Consider the following 13,919-nt stretch of genomic DNA (forward strand, 5'->3'; position numbering starts at 1 on the left):
TGCAAGAGGACGGGCTGGCTGGAACAGACAGGTACAGGGTGTCGGTGTTTGTAGCCCCCAAGGAGGAGGTGCAGGGAGCGCCAGGGCATTGTGTGAAATAAGCTATTTGCATATATATTTGCATGTACAGGCAGTCCCTGAGTTATGCGGATCCGACTTATGTCGGACCCGCACTTACGAACGGGGCTTCTCTCACCCCAGAACTTGCGGGCGGTGGGACCACCCAGACACGCAGTGGTCCCGCCACTGCATCCTCCGGGGCGAGAAAAGCTGCTTCAGGTGTCCCTGGTCTGCTCGGGGTGTCCCTGGTCTGCTGGGAGGGGTCCCCAGCAGACCAGGGACACCCCGAGCAGACCAGGGACACACGGAGCAAAGCTGCGGAGGCGGCGGGGTCCCCGCCTGCAAGGCTTTGCTCCGGGTCTCCCTGGTCTGCTGGGAGGGGGGGGGGGCGCAGCTAGTGCGCCCCCCCCCCCCCCCCCCAACAGACCAGGCTTTTGTTGTGGACGCCTGGGGTAGAGCAGCTGGGGTGCTGCCGGGTTGGTCCTGGGGGGACCTACCCGGCAGCGCCCCAGCTGTTCTGTCCCAGGTTCCAGATTCAGCCGCTGTTGAAATTGATCAGCGGCTGATTCCAGGAAGCTGGGGGCAGAGCAACTCTGCCTCGGGCTTCCTGTAGTCAGCCCCTGGTCAGTTTCAGCAGCAGCGGCTGAATCTGGAGCCAGTTCCGAGTTGCATACAAACTCAACTTAAGAACAAACCTATAGTCCCTATCTTGTACGTAACCCGGGGACTGCCTGTATATGCAACCACACTTAAGTTGTGGCCCTCGACAAGTTCTGTGAGTATCATTGTGGCCCCTGGGGCTTCCAAAGTTGAGTAGCCCTGCTGTACCAGCTTCCCTCATAACAGCCCAGTCCAACAGTCCTTACTATTCCTGTGCTGAAAAAACCATGAACAAGTCATAAATATTCTCCTGTTTTGACTTTCTACCCACACAGCAAACAACAAGACAACTAAATTCATTGCATTTGAACATAAAACCAGGATTTTAAGGCAGGCACCTCTCTGACAGAACCTCTTGCACCAACCAGTTAATTAGGTGAATACTGGTTTGTACCAATGACCTCGCTTGTTTCCTCCCTGCAGCTCCCATACATAACACCTTGCCACCTCCTTACTGGGTCTAAGTTATGGTGTTGGGACTTAGTTCACTGCTACTACTTGCCTCTCAGTCAGCTACAGGTGCTAATCCATAAACAGCAATGACACTAAAATATACAAGAATCGTGCACAATGGTGGCTATTATGACAAGCCTAGATGTCATACAGTGATCTGTCATCGCATCATCTTGTGACCAGATGCAGTAAGAAGAACATGGAGGAAAAAAGTGATCTGAAGAACCTATCTGCAAAAGAGAGAAGCTCCTGGGGATCCCCACCCCAATTTCTACAAGATGTCATCACTCTGATTGAAACTGTGCTGTTGTAGCTGTGTCGGTCCCTTAGCATGAGACACCCCGAGTGGGCGAGGTTATGTCTTTTATTGACCCCACTTTTCTTGGCGAGAAAGACAAGCTTTTGAGCTTACACAGAGCTCTTCTTCAGGTTTTTAGTTAAGAAACAAAATTTTATTTAGGCTCTAAAGTCAGTCGGATACTGCACTGAGAAAAATAATTCGACTAGTTCTATAAAACACACTCTGAATCTCTAGTACATGACAGTCCAAGATAAAGAAGTAAATCTAAATACTCTATTGATGCCATTATACTACAGTCTAAGCAAGAATTGGCCTGGGCTGGGATATGTATAATTAAGGACAGGATCTGATCATAGAGGGCATGGATTCTGTAACTTTAACAGACCTTTATGACTGGACGCTTGTGTCAGCCCCACCATGACCAGGTGCTGGCTTCGGCCCTGTCGTGACCATACCCGGATTTTGTACTAGAGAGCTTAAGTAACGGTTAATTAGCTAATCGAATAGTTGATGGAATTTTCATTGACTATTTGATGAGCTGATAAGGGGTGGCACTTGCTATCGCCGCTGCGGCACTGCTTTGTAAATGCAGTAAGAGCCTCTGGGGTTAGCCAGCTCCATGCCATTGCAGCTCTGTCTCCCCTGCCCTCCTCCCCACATATCTTAAAGTCACCCTAACATGGCCTATCTAATTGTAGGTCAGCGATGGGCAGTCTAGGCTAGTGAGTGGGTTCAGGAGTGACCCTCTCAGCGGGCTGCAAGATTGTCATAACCAAGATGGTCTCCCAGAAAAGGGTAATTTTGCTCACGGCGCTTTCATACCTAAAATGTGTGGGCTGCTGATGGAAACACAGCAGTGGTTTGACTGGATGCAGAGGGAGCACACGGCTCTCCCAGTCAGTGTTCTGTGCAAGCAGCACGCACCTCACGTCACGTGCCCTGGCTTTACATGCGTGTCATTTTAGTACCACTGGTAGGAACAAAACTACGTGGATGGAAACCAGAAAAAGCTGGCAACTCTGCACATGGGCAACAGGAAAAAAATGTCTTGAGGGCCACATGCAGCCCCTGGGTCACAGGTTGCCCACTTGCTGTAGGACCATGGTGCGCAGGGGGGAAACTTCTCACTTTGTTTGAGACTTGATCCTTTTGCTGTCCATTGAAAACCCAGGAGACTCTCTGACTGTGTGTTTGCAGATTGGTGATCAGAAGGTGATGAGTTAACCCTGCTATTTGCAAAAGACGGGCGTGGCATCCATGTTCAATAGAGTGAACTGCAGACTGTTGGGACAGACAGAACTAAGGAGCCATCCCAGGGAATTGTGGGATACTTTGGCAGACTCCCAGGACCTGAGTCAAGCAAGGCCACATCTACAGTAGGACGTGGAGCCTACAACCCAGCTTAACTTGGGCTTGGACCCTCCACCTCTTCAGGGTCCAGGACTCTGGGTTTAAGCCCTGGGTTAGTGCAATTGTGGTGTAGACGCAAGGTGGTTAGTCTTGAGCCCGAGTTGAAGCCCAGGCTTATGCTGTGTACCCACAGGTGACCGAGTTTCTTTGTTTGAATTTAAGACATATTGACAAAGGCGGACAATAGATACAAGAAGGTAATGGAAGCAAGGTCACAGGACTGCTTGAGGGGCACATGTAACGTACATGTGCATGGCAATGGCGTTCTGATCCTGCTTCAGTCAACGTACCACTTACAGAACCTCAGGCCTGGGGGCCGGATGTGGCCTCTGGCTTGTCTGGATCCGGCCCCCCCAAGGCTCAGCATTGGGGAGTCTGCACTGGCGCTCCAGCCCCCCTCAGCCACCCACCCGCAGGGCTGGAGCGCTCTAAATCTACTAGTCTGGGCCCCCTAAGCTCTGGAGTGCAAGAGAAGTGTGTGTCTGTGTCTGTGTCTGGTCTTTCTTCTTATTCCGGGGCTTCTCGCTTGTGTGTAGTCCGACAGATTTTTCTGTGGGTCAGTAGCCCCTGACCCAAAATACATTCCCCACCCTTGACCTACAGGTTTGACCCTACTGGTACATAACCAAACAGAATAAACCTTAGACCAAGTCCTGGCTGCTGCTAAGGAATTCCTCCAGGACCTTTCTCTATCCCAGTCCCTCTTTCTCTCGGCTGAAGTAGAAGTCCCCCACCCAACCACTTGTACAACGTGACTGGATTTTACAAGACCTATCTACCTGTAAATCAACTGAGTTCTAGTCCTTCAGCTCAACAGAAGAGTCTTGCATTCCATGACACATTAAGTAGGGTGGCAATTCCAAGGATACTGTTTTTAAAGCTTCAACCACATCCACATCAAGGAATATTCAGTGTGGTAAGAAGGGATAACTCCAGATCATTTCTCATCAAATAAAGATGCCTGCAACTCCCTGATAAGGAAATTACAATATAAACATTTGCACCAGGCATTTGATAAATATATTTTAACACAGTACCCGTGATTTTAAATATTCAGAGATCCCACCAGATCAACTGAGTAATACCTAAAGCTAGTAAATTTTAAGGAGAGATTAGCAACCAGCTACATTGTTCTATAAAATGCATAAGGCATGTATCAATAAAAGTTCTCATTATGATTAGCTCCTCTGGACTGTGGGGATGAAGAAAGGGACTGGTTTTCAAATGAATATGGCACAAAATGAAGCAATCATCATTACACATGGATCCCTCTTCACTGTGATTCATCCCCAGCCACCACTTACTATGTCTCCCTGACATACATTTACAGTTCCCTTAAAAAAGTAAAATAATTATGCAGGAGATTAAACAGTTTTTCTACTCTACCAAACCCACCAATCCAAACAGTTCTATGTTGTTGGGATTCTTTCCAAGGTTTATATGTTTTGCTTGAAAAGCAAATGTTTTTTCCCCCGCCTGGGAAAATATTTAAACACTAAATTTATGAAGCCAAGCCAATTTATTCCAACTTTATGTTGCTTCTCAGATGGAATCTAATTATCAATCTAAACAGTCGAGTAAGAAATCAGTGCTGGTCAGTGACACAGCCTACCAAATTTTAAGTAGGCCAACATGTGTCTCAAGTGAACTAACCAGCAATTTTGTTCTCGCTTGCTGATCTTCCAGCCACTATCCAAGCTGACAAAATAAGGCAGTGTTAGCTCTTTATTCTGTGTCTTCTCTCAACGTACATTTCTAGGTCCTCACTCCAATGGGGTGACCAGCCTCAAAAGTAAAAGGGAACAACAGGTGACCTTGCTCAGAATCAAGTGCTCTCTCTAATCTATGTGTTGGACAAATGGGATTGCTAAGAACAAAACCCCAAAGCCAAGCATCAGCTGCTTGAACCCATTTTTCTCCCCATAATGATCTTAAATGTGATAGGACTGTGAAACCAACATCTCATCGCAAAGCCAGAGAGTATAAAGGTATTCAGTAAGAAAACTCAAAAGATCCTTCATTCACCATCCATTCATCTGCTTTTAATAGCCAATATCCAAATAATTTTATTTCAGCACAGTAAAAACTTACCGTGTCCATATATTAACACCAAAAAAGGGCTTTATTTGCTAGACTGCATGCCTTGCTTGTGGAATTGCTGGTGCACATGGCAAATCCTGTTTTGCTACTGAAGAAAGCCAATAGCTGTCCAAGCCCAGTAATCCTAAGTGCAACAGCAATCAATAATGGAGGCTTCTAAAGGTGAAAAAGCAATCCTAATGGTGATGGCTATTTGTTAGGATGTACCATGCTGGCAGAATGGGTAGTTACTTTTGAAATCTGTGAGATCAGAGTATGGTATAAGGCAGCCAATGTGACTATCCTATTATACAGCAGGAAGAATAACTATGCAAATATTAAAACACAAACTAGTGCCAAACTAGACTAAGCAAAATATATAGAATTATGGATTTTTGCCCATGAAAGCTCATGATTCTATATATTTTGGTTAGTCTCTAAGGGTACATCTAGATTACATGCCTCTGCCGACAGAGGCATGTAAAATAGGCTACCTGACATAGTCAATGAAGCGGGGATTAGCGGGGATTTAAATATCCCCGGCTTCATTAAAATAAAAATGGCCACCGTGCTGTGCCGGCTCAGCTGATTGTCGGTACAGGGCGCATGTCAAGACATAGATCGGTCGACAGGGAACGCCTTTGGTGATTGCTCCCTTATGCCTCATGAAACTCCTTTTGAGGAGTACAAGATCTTTTGAAAAATCTCACCATTGTCGAAAAACCGCGTCTAAACTGCAATTTCACTTTCGACATGGTGCTTGTTCGAAACAGCGCCATGACATGATTATGCAAATGAAGCATGGGATATTTAAATGCCTGCTTCATTTGCACTTTCCAAGTGCTTCATTTACATCCCTCTGCCAACAGAGGGGCGTAGTGTAGACACGGCCTAACACAGCTCCCGCTCTGAGATTTTATTATACAAGTATTACTGGTAATAAAATTATCCTATATCCTTCTCAGTCCAACCATCTGTCGAAGATGCTGCTTTAAGTCTTTAGTACACAAAGGTCCTCAGCACAAAATTCAATACAATTAGAAAAAGCTCATACAAATTATGAATATTCACTTCATGAAAAAAAACTCAGGATACATGGTCTAAAATATGATACATCTCTAGAAAGAGCACAACTTCTTATACAGGATTGAGATCACATCCATTTTAGCTGATCAATGCTAAAATCTTAACTTCTCCTGTGATAAGACCAGGACTTTGTCTTAAGAGGAAATGGGAACACCTTCATAAATGTCAGCAGAAACGCTATGTAGTCCTAATATTATGCAATTACTCCTATACTAGGATTTTCTTATGGGCACTTTCATTGATGAAGAGGGAAGCCTGATTTAACATTGATCATTTCATAGCTGCATCAGGGAGTCTAGTCTAGTAGTTATGGCAGAGACTAAGAGACAGGACAGTACTGTTCTAAGCCCTGCATTGGAGTTGGCCGTGTGTGAATTTATGCAAATGACTTCATTGTGCCTCAGTTTACCCACATCTAACATAGTGACCTAACTCAGCAGGCTGCTTGGGTTTATTAATTAAAGGTGATGACACTTTTTGAGATCCTTAGATCAAGAAGTGCAAAGAATTTTAACGCGAGTCAATGAAGGAAGGCTAAAGACTGGATGCTTGGAGTTCTTTCACCACAAACAAACAAAAAAACCCAAACAACAACAAAAAAACCATGATTACTGCAAAAAGCAGAAGTAGGATTGATTTGTCTCTATTTTTTTTAAAAAAATCTTTCTGGACAGTTAGAGAAGACCCATTCAATTGTGAAATCCAGGAAAGTTTGCTGCAACACTCTGTAATACTTACAAGGCAATCAGCCAAAAAAACCCACAGAAATAAGTTCTTTTTTGCCACACAATTCATATCACTTATCAGTAACCCACTTCTTAAGAAACGATGTCTGCTAAAATAGGTTCCAAGGCTGAGGCATGTCGGCCTGGCAGAAGGTACGGAAAAAAAGAAATAGCAGCATTTCTAGCGTATGGTGAGAAAGAAGCTGGTGTACATGACAAAAGCTCCTTTCAGCATAGCTCCATTAATTTACACCAGCTAAGGATGTGCCTGAAATATAGGTCAACTCCCCACAATCTCCTTCAGTCACTGTAAGAAACACAGATGATTTTCCCTAGCTTTCTCTGCCTTTTTAGACTCTCAGGCTTGGACCTTGAATTATCTGACTAGTGCAGGCTACCTTTTCAACCCTCCTTCCTCCAATACCTTTCTTACAGGCTTCTTCATGGAAACTCTGTCTTAGATGTGTCAGCTTTCACCACTAAACTCGACTCTTGTTGGGCCTGACTAGCTTTCTAAATAAGTCACAGCAAAAGTAAGATGACAAATTGTGTGTCTGGGCCATGTTTAGGAAGAATATAGGAACTATTTGATAACATATTTAGTTGTACAACAAATAAAAATTGTTTTAATATAAACTTACATCCCCTTCTATTTCATCGACACAGAATACTCCTTCGGAAGATGTCAAAGTGGTTTAGACACAAAAATTAAGACTCAAACCCACTGAGAAGTCAGTATTCCACTCAGGATAAAATTGTGGCAGAGAGTGGGTTCAATAATTTATCCAAAGTCAAACCCCCTGAATCAGAGTCAAGACTGAAACCCAGATGTCCCTGGCTTTCATTCCCTTATATAAATAAATAAACAAAATAAATAGTTTCAAATAGAATTTCCATTAAATCACTCCCCCCTTTCCACCTCCAACTAACACACATCACCTTTTAGGACCCTGGAGATAAGGCTATCAATAGTGCTGTAAGTGTGCAAAGACTCACAAAAGAAGAAAACAGACTGTTAAGTCGAAAGGGAGTTAAGTGTTTGCATGGTTTTAATTGAGAAATGAATTCCAGCTTTAAATATAGCAATGGGGAAACTATTCTGAATCACCTCTTGAATTTTTTAATACTACTCCTGGGAGAACTGAAGGTAAATATGTTAATTTGACTTCAATCATGGTTTTAGAGAAAAAAAAAGCACACTGTATTAGTTTAGGGTACCAAGTCTTAAAACTATTCATGCATTTCTGCATATTTTATACTCAGCAAATAAAGTTCCAAAGGTTCTATAAAGAGGCTGTGAAATTATTCTGAGTAAGCAATAATGAGGTGTGTATTATATAAGCCTCATCCTAATGGTAATTTATTATTAAAATTTAAAAATTATAGCAGCTACATTTCAAAACGAGTCCTACAGCAATTTTTCTTCTTTTAAAAGAGAAGGGAACATTTGAAGGACTGAAGTTGGAGGGACTATAGCACAGGTTTTAGACATTCTACAGACAGTAACTGTTTACTAGAGCTATGCAACACATCCTTCTGGAAAATCTTATTCTTTGACAATTCTGTAATTAACTCTTCCCAAGCACAATACACTGTTCCTATGATAGCTAAAGTGAGGAGTTATGTCCACTTGTTTATGACATAGTGCCATGACAGAGTAATTGCCTAGGTTTCAAATGGAGCTTGTAGTCACAACAGAGTTCACAGACTAATATTTCAAGGAAATATATTTTCCAACATGGATTAGGACGCAGAAAAATCAACAGCGCTACACAGGAGCATGTCTCGTTGTTTTAACAGCTTTTAGACCCTTGAATTCTTCCCGTGAGGATAATCACTCTTTTGACACCCCAACGAAGTTCAACAGAGGACAGAAATGAGAGAAGGGACCAAACAGATTTTTGTGCATCCTGGCCAATGCTGGATTACTCTCTATAGCATAAACATAAAACAGGACTATGTAGCACTTTAAAGACTCACAAGATGGTTTATTAGGTGATGAGCTTTCGTGGGCCAGACCCACTTCCTCAGATTAAATTGTGGAAGAAAATTGGCACGACCATATATACCAAAGGATACAATCAAAAAAATGAACACATATGAAAAGGACAAATCAAATTTCAGAACAGAAGGGGGATGGAAGAGGGAAGGTAAATGTTTGTGAGCTAATGATATTAGAGGTGATAATTGGGGAAGCTATCTTTGTAATGGGCAAGATAATTAATGTCTTTGTTTAGACCGAGGCGTAAAGTGTCGAATTTAAGCATGAATGACAGTTCAGAGGATTCTCTTTCAAGTCTGGTGTGAAAAGATCTTTGAAGCAGGATGCAGGTAATCAAGTCGTTGAGACAATGCCCTATCTGTTTTTTCTTTGTGATCCTGTCTAATATCTGTTTTGTGGGCATTGATTCTTTGGCGAAGTGTCTGAGACGTTTGTCCAATGTACATAGCAGACGGACACTTTCGGCACGATAGCATAGATTATATTTCTGAATGAGCAGGAATATGTGTTCTTGATCTTATAACTCAATTGGTTAGGTCCAATAATAGTTGGACCTAACCAACTGAGTTATAAGATCGAGAACACATATTCCTGCTCATCCAGAAACATAATTTATGCTATCATGTTTATAATTTATGCTCTCCGTTCCCAGCCAACGCATGAGGTGGGAAGTGGTGTCCTGGTCGAATGGCGTTTTGTGGCCAACCAGAGCTGCGATCCTCCAACATCTGCTGAGGCACAGGTAAACACAGTGGCAATGGCCCGCCAGGGACTAACCCTGGGGGCTGCATTTTTTTATTGCCCACCCCTGCCCTAAACTGCATCTTACTTAGCTTGTGCATAAATCTGGCACTGCTGACGCCACTTACAAGACTCAACCATAAACACTGGAGTTGCCAGCTGTCTGGAGTGTGACCAGAAACTCTGGTCAAAACGAGACCTTGGTGGCTCTGGTCAGTACATCTGATTGGGATCTTAAAAGTCTGGTTGGCCTGAGCCAGGCTGGAACACAGGAGTGGGTTTGGGGTGTGGGCTTCCCACAGCTAGGGGTGCCAGATGGTTTAACCAAAAATACTGAACACAACCCTTCCCCCCCCAAAAAAAACACCGGGAAAAAATTCTGTTGAGAAAAAAAAGGTGGAAACCAAAGTTGTTAAATAATAAAAAAAAAAAAGGACCCCGAGAGTTATTAAGCAAAACAAAAACAAAAACAAACAAAAAAAAACCCCACCCCAGCATAGCCCCTTTAAGAAATGCTTTTGAGGTTTTTTGGCCCTAACAGGCTGCTGGCAGCCATCCACCATCTTGTCTTCCTGCTCCTGGCCAGACATCTCCCCTGCAGAACCAAGTAAGCACCCAGTATTTTCGCCTCCTAGGGAAAAAATAATCAGAAAATACCGACATTTTAGGTGTCTGGTATTTTCTGAGTACTGGATAGGAGGCAAAAATATTGGACTGTCCGGGTCAATACTGGACACCTGGCAACCCTACCCACAGCGCTTCCGTCAAATGCCTCCGGGGAACAGGTGACATGTCCCTTCAGCTCCTAGGTCAGGGTTGGTCAAAGAGGCTCCATAACCTGCCCTGAGCACTGGCTCTGCCCCCACAGCTCCTAATGGCTGCGGTTCCCTGCCAATGGGAGCTGCAGAGCCGGACTCGGGGGTCAGTGCATGCCACCTCACTGGCCACCTCTGCTCCTACAAGCTGCTGGGACATGTCACTGCTTCCCAAGAGATGCCTGAGGTGAGCACCACCCAGAACCTGCACCCCAAACACTCCCCCACACCCAGACCCCTCATCCCAACCCCAGGGGAGAGCTACACTGCAGACACCCCACTGGGGGCAGTCGTACCATCAACAGAGTGGCCAGCATGGCTGGGGCTCTGTCATCTAGCCTGTCACCAGAACGGGTAAATAATCCCCGATTCCCCTCCACCAAGAATGCCCTGGCCGTAACCCCCCACAAGCTGCAGGCACGGGGGGCACTGGAAGCCGGATCTGGCACCCAGAGCCTGGCCTTCCCAGACAGCCTGCAGGCTGGGGGTGGACATGTTAGATGCCAGGGCCAGCCCCCGGAGTTTCATCCATCCCCAATAGGCTGCAGGCTGGAACAGCCCCCAGAACCCTGCTTCTCCCCAGTAAGCCTACAGGCTGAGGGTAGGTCACTGGATGCAAGGTCCACCCCCACCTCCATGCTGCAGGTCATAGGGGCCCCATGGGTGGGCTGCTGCAGGCCATGGGGGCACTCCCAGAGTCTGGTCCCCTGGACAACGTTCAGGCTACCGGGGGGAGGGGCACTGGAGCCCTGCTCTTCCCCACAGACAGCCTGCAGGCTGCGAGGGGGCCACTGGAGTAGGGATGTTAAGTTGCAATTAATTAGTTAATAGAGAAGTCAATGGAATTTCAACTGACTAATCGATTAGCTGATGGGGGAGGAAGGGGGCTCGCTGCTCCCCCTGCAGGTCTGCAGTTTAAATGTAGTAGGAGCCAGGCACCCAGGCAGTTTTAAAGCTGGTTGCCCCCAGTGCTGGCTCCTGCTTTCCCTGCCCTTGGTGCCTGTGATTACCGGATAACCCTATGCTTATCGACTACTCCCTTCCATTCCTACACTGGAGGCCCCCAAACACACAGGCTAGAGGCTCAGGCTGGCTCCAGCCCTTCCCAATGGGATCCGCCACCCCAGCCCCCGTGGAGGAAGCCTCCACCAAGACAGCACCACCAGTCCCATTAAGTTCTCCCCCCTCTCTGGCCTCCTAGCCCCTTGCCCTGACCCCCCTACTCTGAGTCCTGCACCCTCCACCCACTGCCTTGAGTCCCCCACTTTCCTCACCCTGCCCTGAGGCCTCCCCCCCAACTGCTGCTGACTTCCATGTATCCATTAAAAACCCCAGCGGTTACACGTGCTGCGGGCTGCGTAGCAGAAAGCTCAACATGCAGAGCTTAGCTTTACACGGCAGAGCCCGCAGCGAAGCCTTCCCGAGAGCGGAGCCACCAGCCCCTGGGGAGGAGGCTTCGCTGCCCTGCCACAGTGAAGCCACATCCCTCGGAGCTGGCTGAGTGTAACCGAGACCATTAACCGACAAGCTGATGCTTATCTGGTAAACGGTGAATCGATCACACTCGATCATCCCTACTTACAAAACTGGGAAAATAACCTTCAGGTGCCAAAGAACTGTAGGAGAGAAGCACATTGGAATCTCCACAGTCTGGCTGCCCCTAATTCAGGAATACTTGTGATATGGACCCTAGCAGGCAGAGCGGCTCTGTGCGCTGCCACGCATCCCTCCCTGCTAACTGGGGGAACAGCCACATGCTCTGCTAGAAGCTTTTCCGCACTGCTACCCTACCCACATTCCCTTCCCTCCCCCCTCCCAGGCTCAGCAAAATCTTGAATCCGACAACCCGTTTCCCAGGGCTGCTAGATTAAAGAGGTTCAAGTGTGGTACCAATTTTCTGAGTCAGGTATATAAAACAGCATGAAAGTACGTTTGTTGAAAAACATGCAAATATCACATGCATAAATGTTATAAGAATTAGTGTGATGGCCTTGGGAATCTATGTCTACTGGAAAACAATAACAACTGTACATACAAAAGGATGGGGTCTAAATTAGCCATTACAACTCAGGAAAGATTTTGGAGACAGTGTGGATAGTTCTCTGAAAACATTTGCTCCATGTGCAGAGGCAGATAGAGGAGCAGACAGAATGTTAGGAACCATTAGGAAAGTGATAGATAAACTATCATAATACCTTTACATAAATCCATGGTATACCCATGAACACTGCATGAAGTTCTAGTCACCCCATCTCAAAAATATTATATATTAGAAAAAGTACAGAGAAGGGCAACAAAAAATGATTACGGATATGGAACAGTTTCCACACAGAGTGAAATTAAAAAGAGTAGGATCATTCAGCTTGGAAAAAAGACGACTAAGGGGGGAGATGATAGAAGTCTATACATTCATGAATGGGGTGGAGAAAGTGAAGAGAAGTGTTATTTACCTCTTCACATAACACAAGAACTAGGAGTCATGCAATAAAATTAATAGGCAGCAGATTTAAAACAAACATAAATCTTCTCACAATGCACCGTCAACCTACGGGACACTGTGAAGGCCAAAAGTATAATTGGATTAAGAAAAGAAGTTGATACATTCTCAGAGGATAAGTCCATCCCTGGTTATTAGCCAGAATCTGGGTGTGGATGACAAGGGATGGATCACTTGAGAGGTGATCTGTCAATTGTTTGACACCGACCACTGTTGGAAGACAGGGTATTGGGCTAGACAGTGTGGCTATTCTTATGTCTAATTTACTTGCAGTGTTGTTGCAGCTGTGTTGGTCCCAGGCAATGAATGAGACAAGGGAGGCTGGCTCATATTTTTTATTGGAACAACTTCTACTGGTGCAAAGTACAATCTGCTTCCTTCCCTAGACCTGAAGAGCAGCTCCGAGCAGCTCAAAAGCTTGAACCTTCTAACAGCAGCAGTCAAGCTAATATGTTACCTCACTTACCTTGTTTCACTCTTTGTACAGCTTATACATTTGGGTTGATGTAATTGCTGTATCACCAAATACAACCTTGACAGCGCATACCCGAGGTATCTTACATTCCCCAGACCAGGGACCATAAAAAGTCATAGAGGTTAATGACTGAACTCTGACCACTGAACTATGAGTATGCTAATTATGAGCGTTGCCAGTGTTGGGAGACCGGTTCAACCAAGTCTGTGTGCAGGGCTGTGATCTGAAGGGTGGAAAATCCCTTCACAGAAGGACAAGGGACCACGGTATTGATGACAAAAGAACCAGTTTTCAATTCTGAAGTTTTTCAAAGATTCAAATGTGAACAATTCTCTTTTTTCTCCCATCGTCAAATCTTGTGAACATATAGAGAAGATTCAGGACTGACGGGGTGACTAGTCCTGGGAAAGACCAGATTGGAAGATATCATGGGACCTTTTCTGGCAAGGAATACAAGTTGCAAATGAACCATCTAGTACAATGAAGTCTAATTCCCTCATTGAAGTCCTTAGGCACCTCTGCAATAGAAATAAACCACACGGGCATATTGTTTGGCTAATTTTTCCTTTTCATTGATCTTTTGTTACAAGTCACAAAAGTCTCTGGAGGGTATGC

At 45.2% G+C, this 13,919-nt stretch overlaps 1 protein-coding gene and 1 long non-coding RNA gene across 4 annotated transcripts in view; one reads left to right on the forward strand and one right to left on the reverse strand.

Moving 5' to 3' along the window:
* The window catches only part of NACC2 (NACC family member 2), a 153,259-nt gene that overhangs the window by 59,443 nt on the left and 79,897 nt on the right, over positions 1-13,919 (reverse strand). The gene's annotated exons all lie outside the window — the stretch shown is intronic.
* On the forward strand, positions 1,388-13,812 carry LOC142819328 (uncharacterized). Its single transcript, XR_012897184.2, has 3 exons — positions 1,388-1,527; positions 9,429-9,518; positions 13,675-13,812. It is a non-coding gene; the product is annotated as an uncharacterized LOC142819328 (long non-coding RNA).

This window comes from Pelodiscus sinensis, chromosome 23 (genome assembly GCF_052426305.1).
Source record: "Pelodiscus sinensis isolate ZL-2025 chromosome 23, ASM5242630v1, whole genome shotgun sequence".
In the NCBI taxonomy this organism is placed as follows: Eukaryota; Metazoa; Chordata; order Testudines; family Trionychidae; genus Pelodiscus; species Pelodiscus sinensis.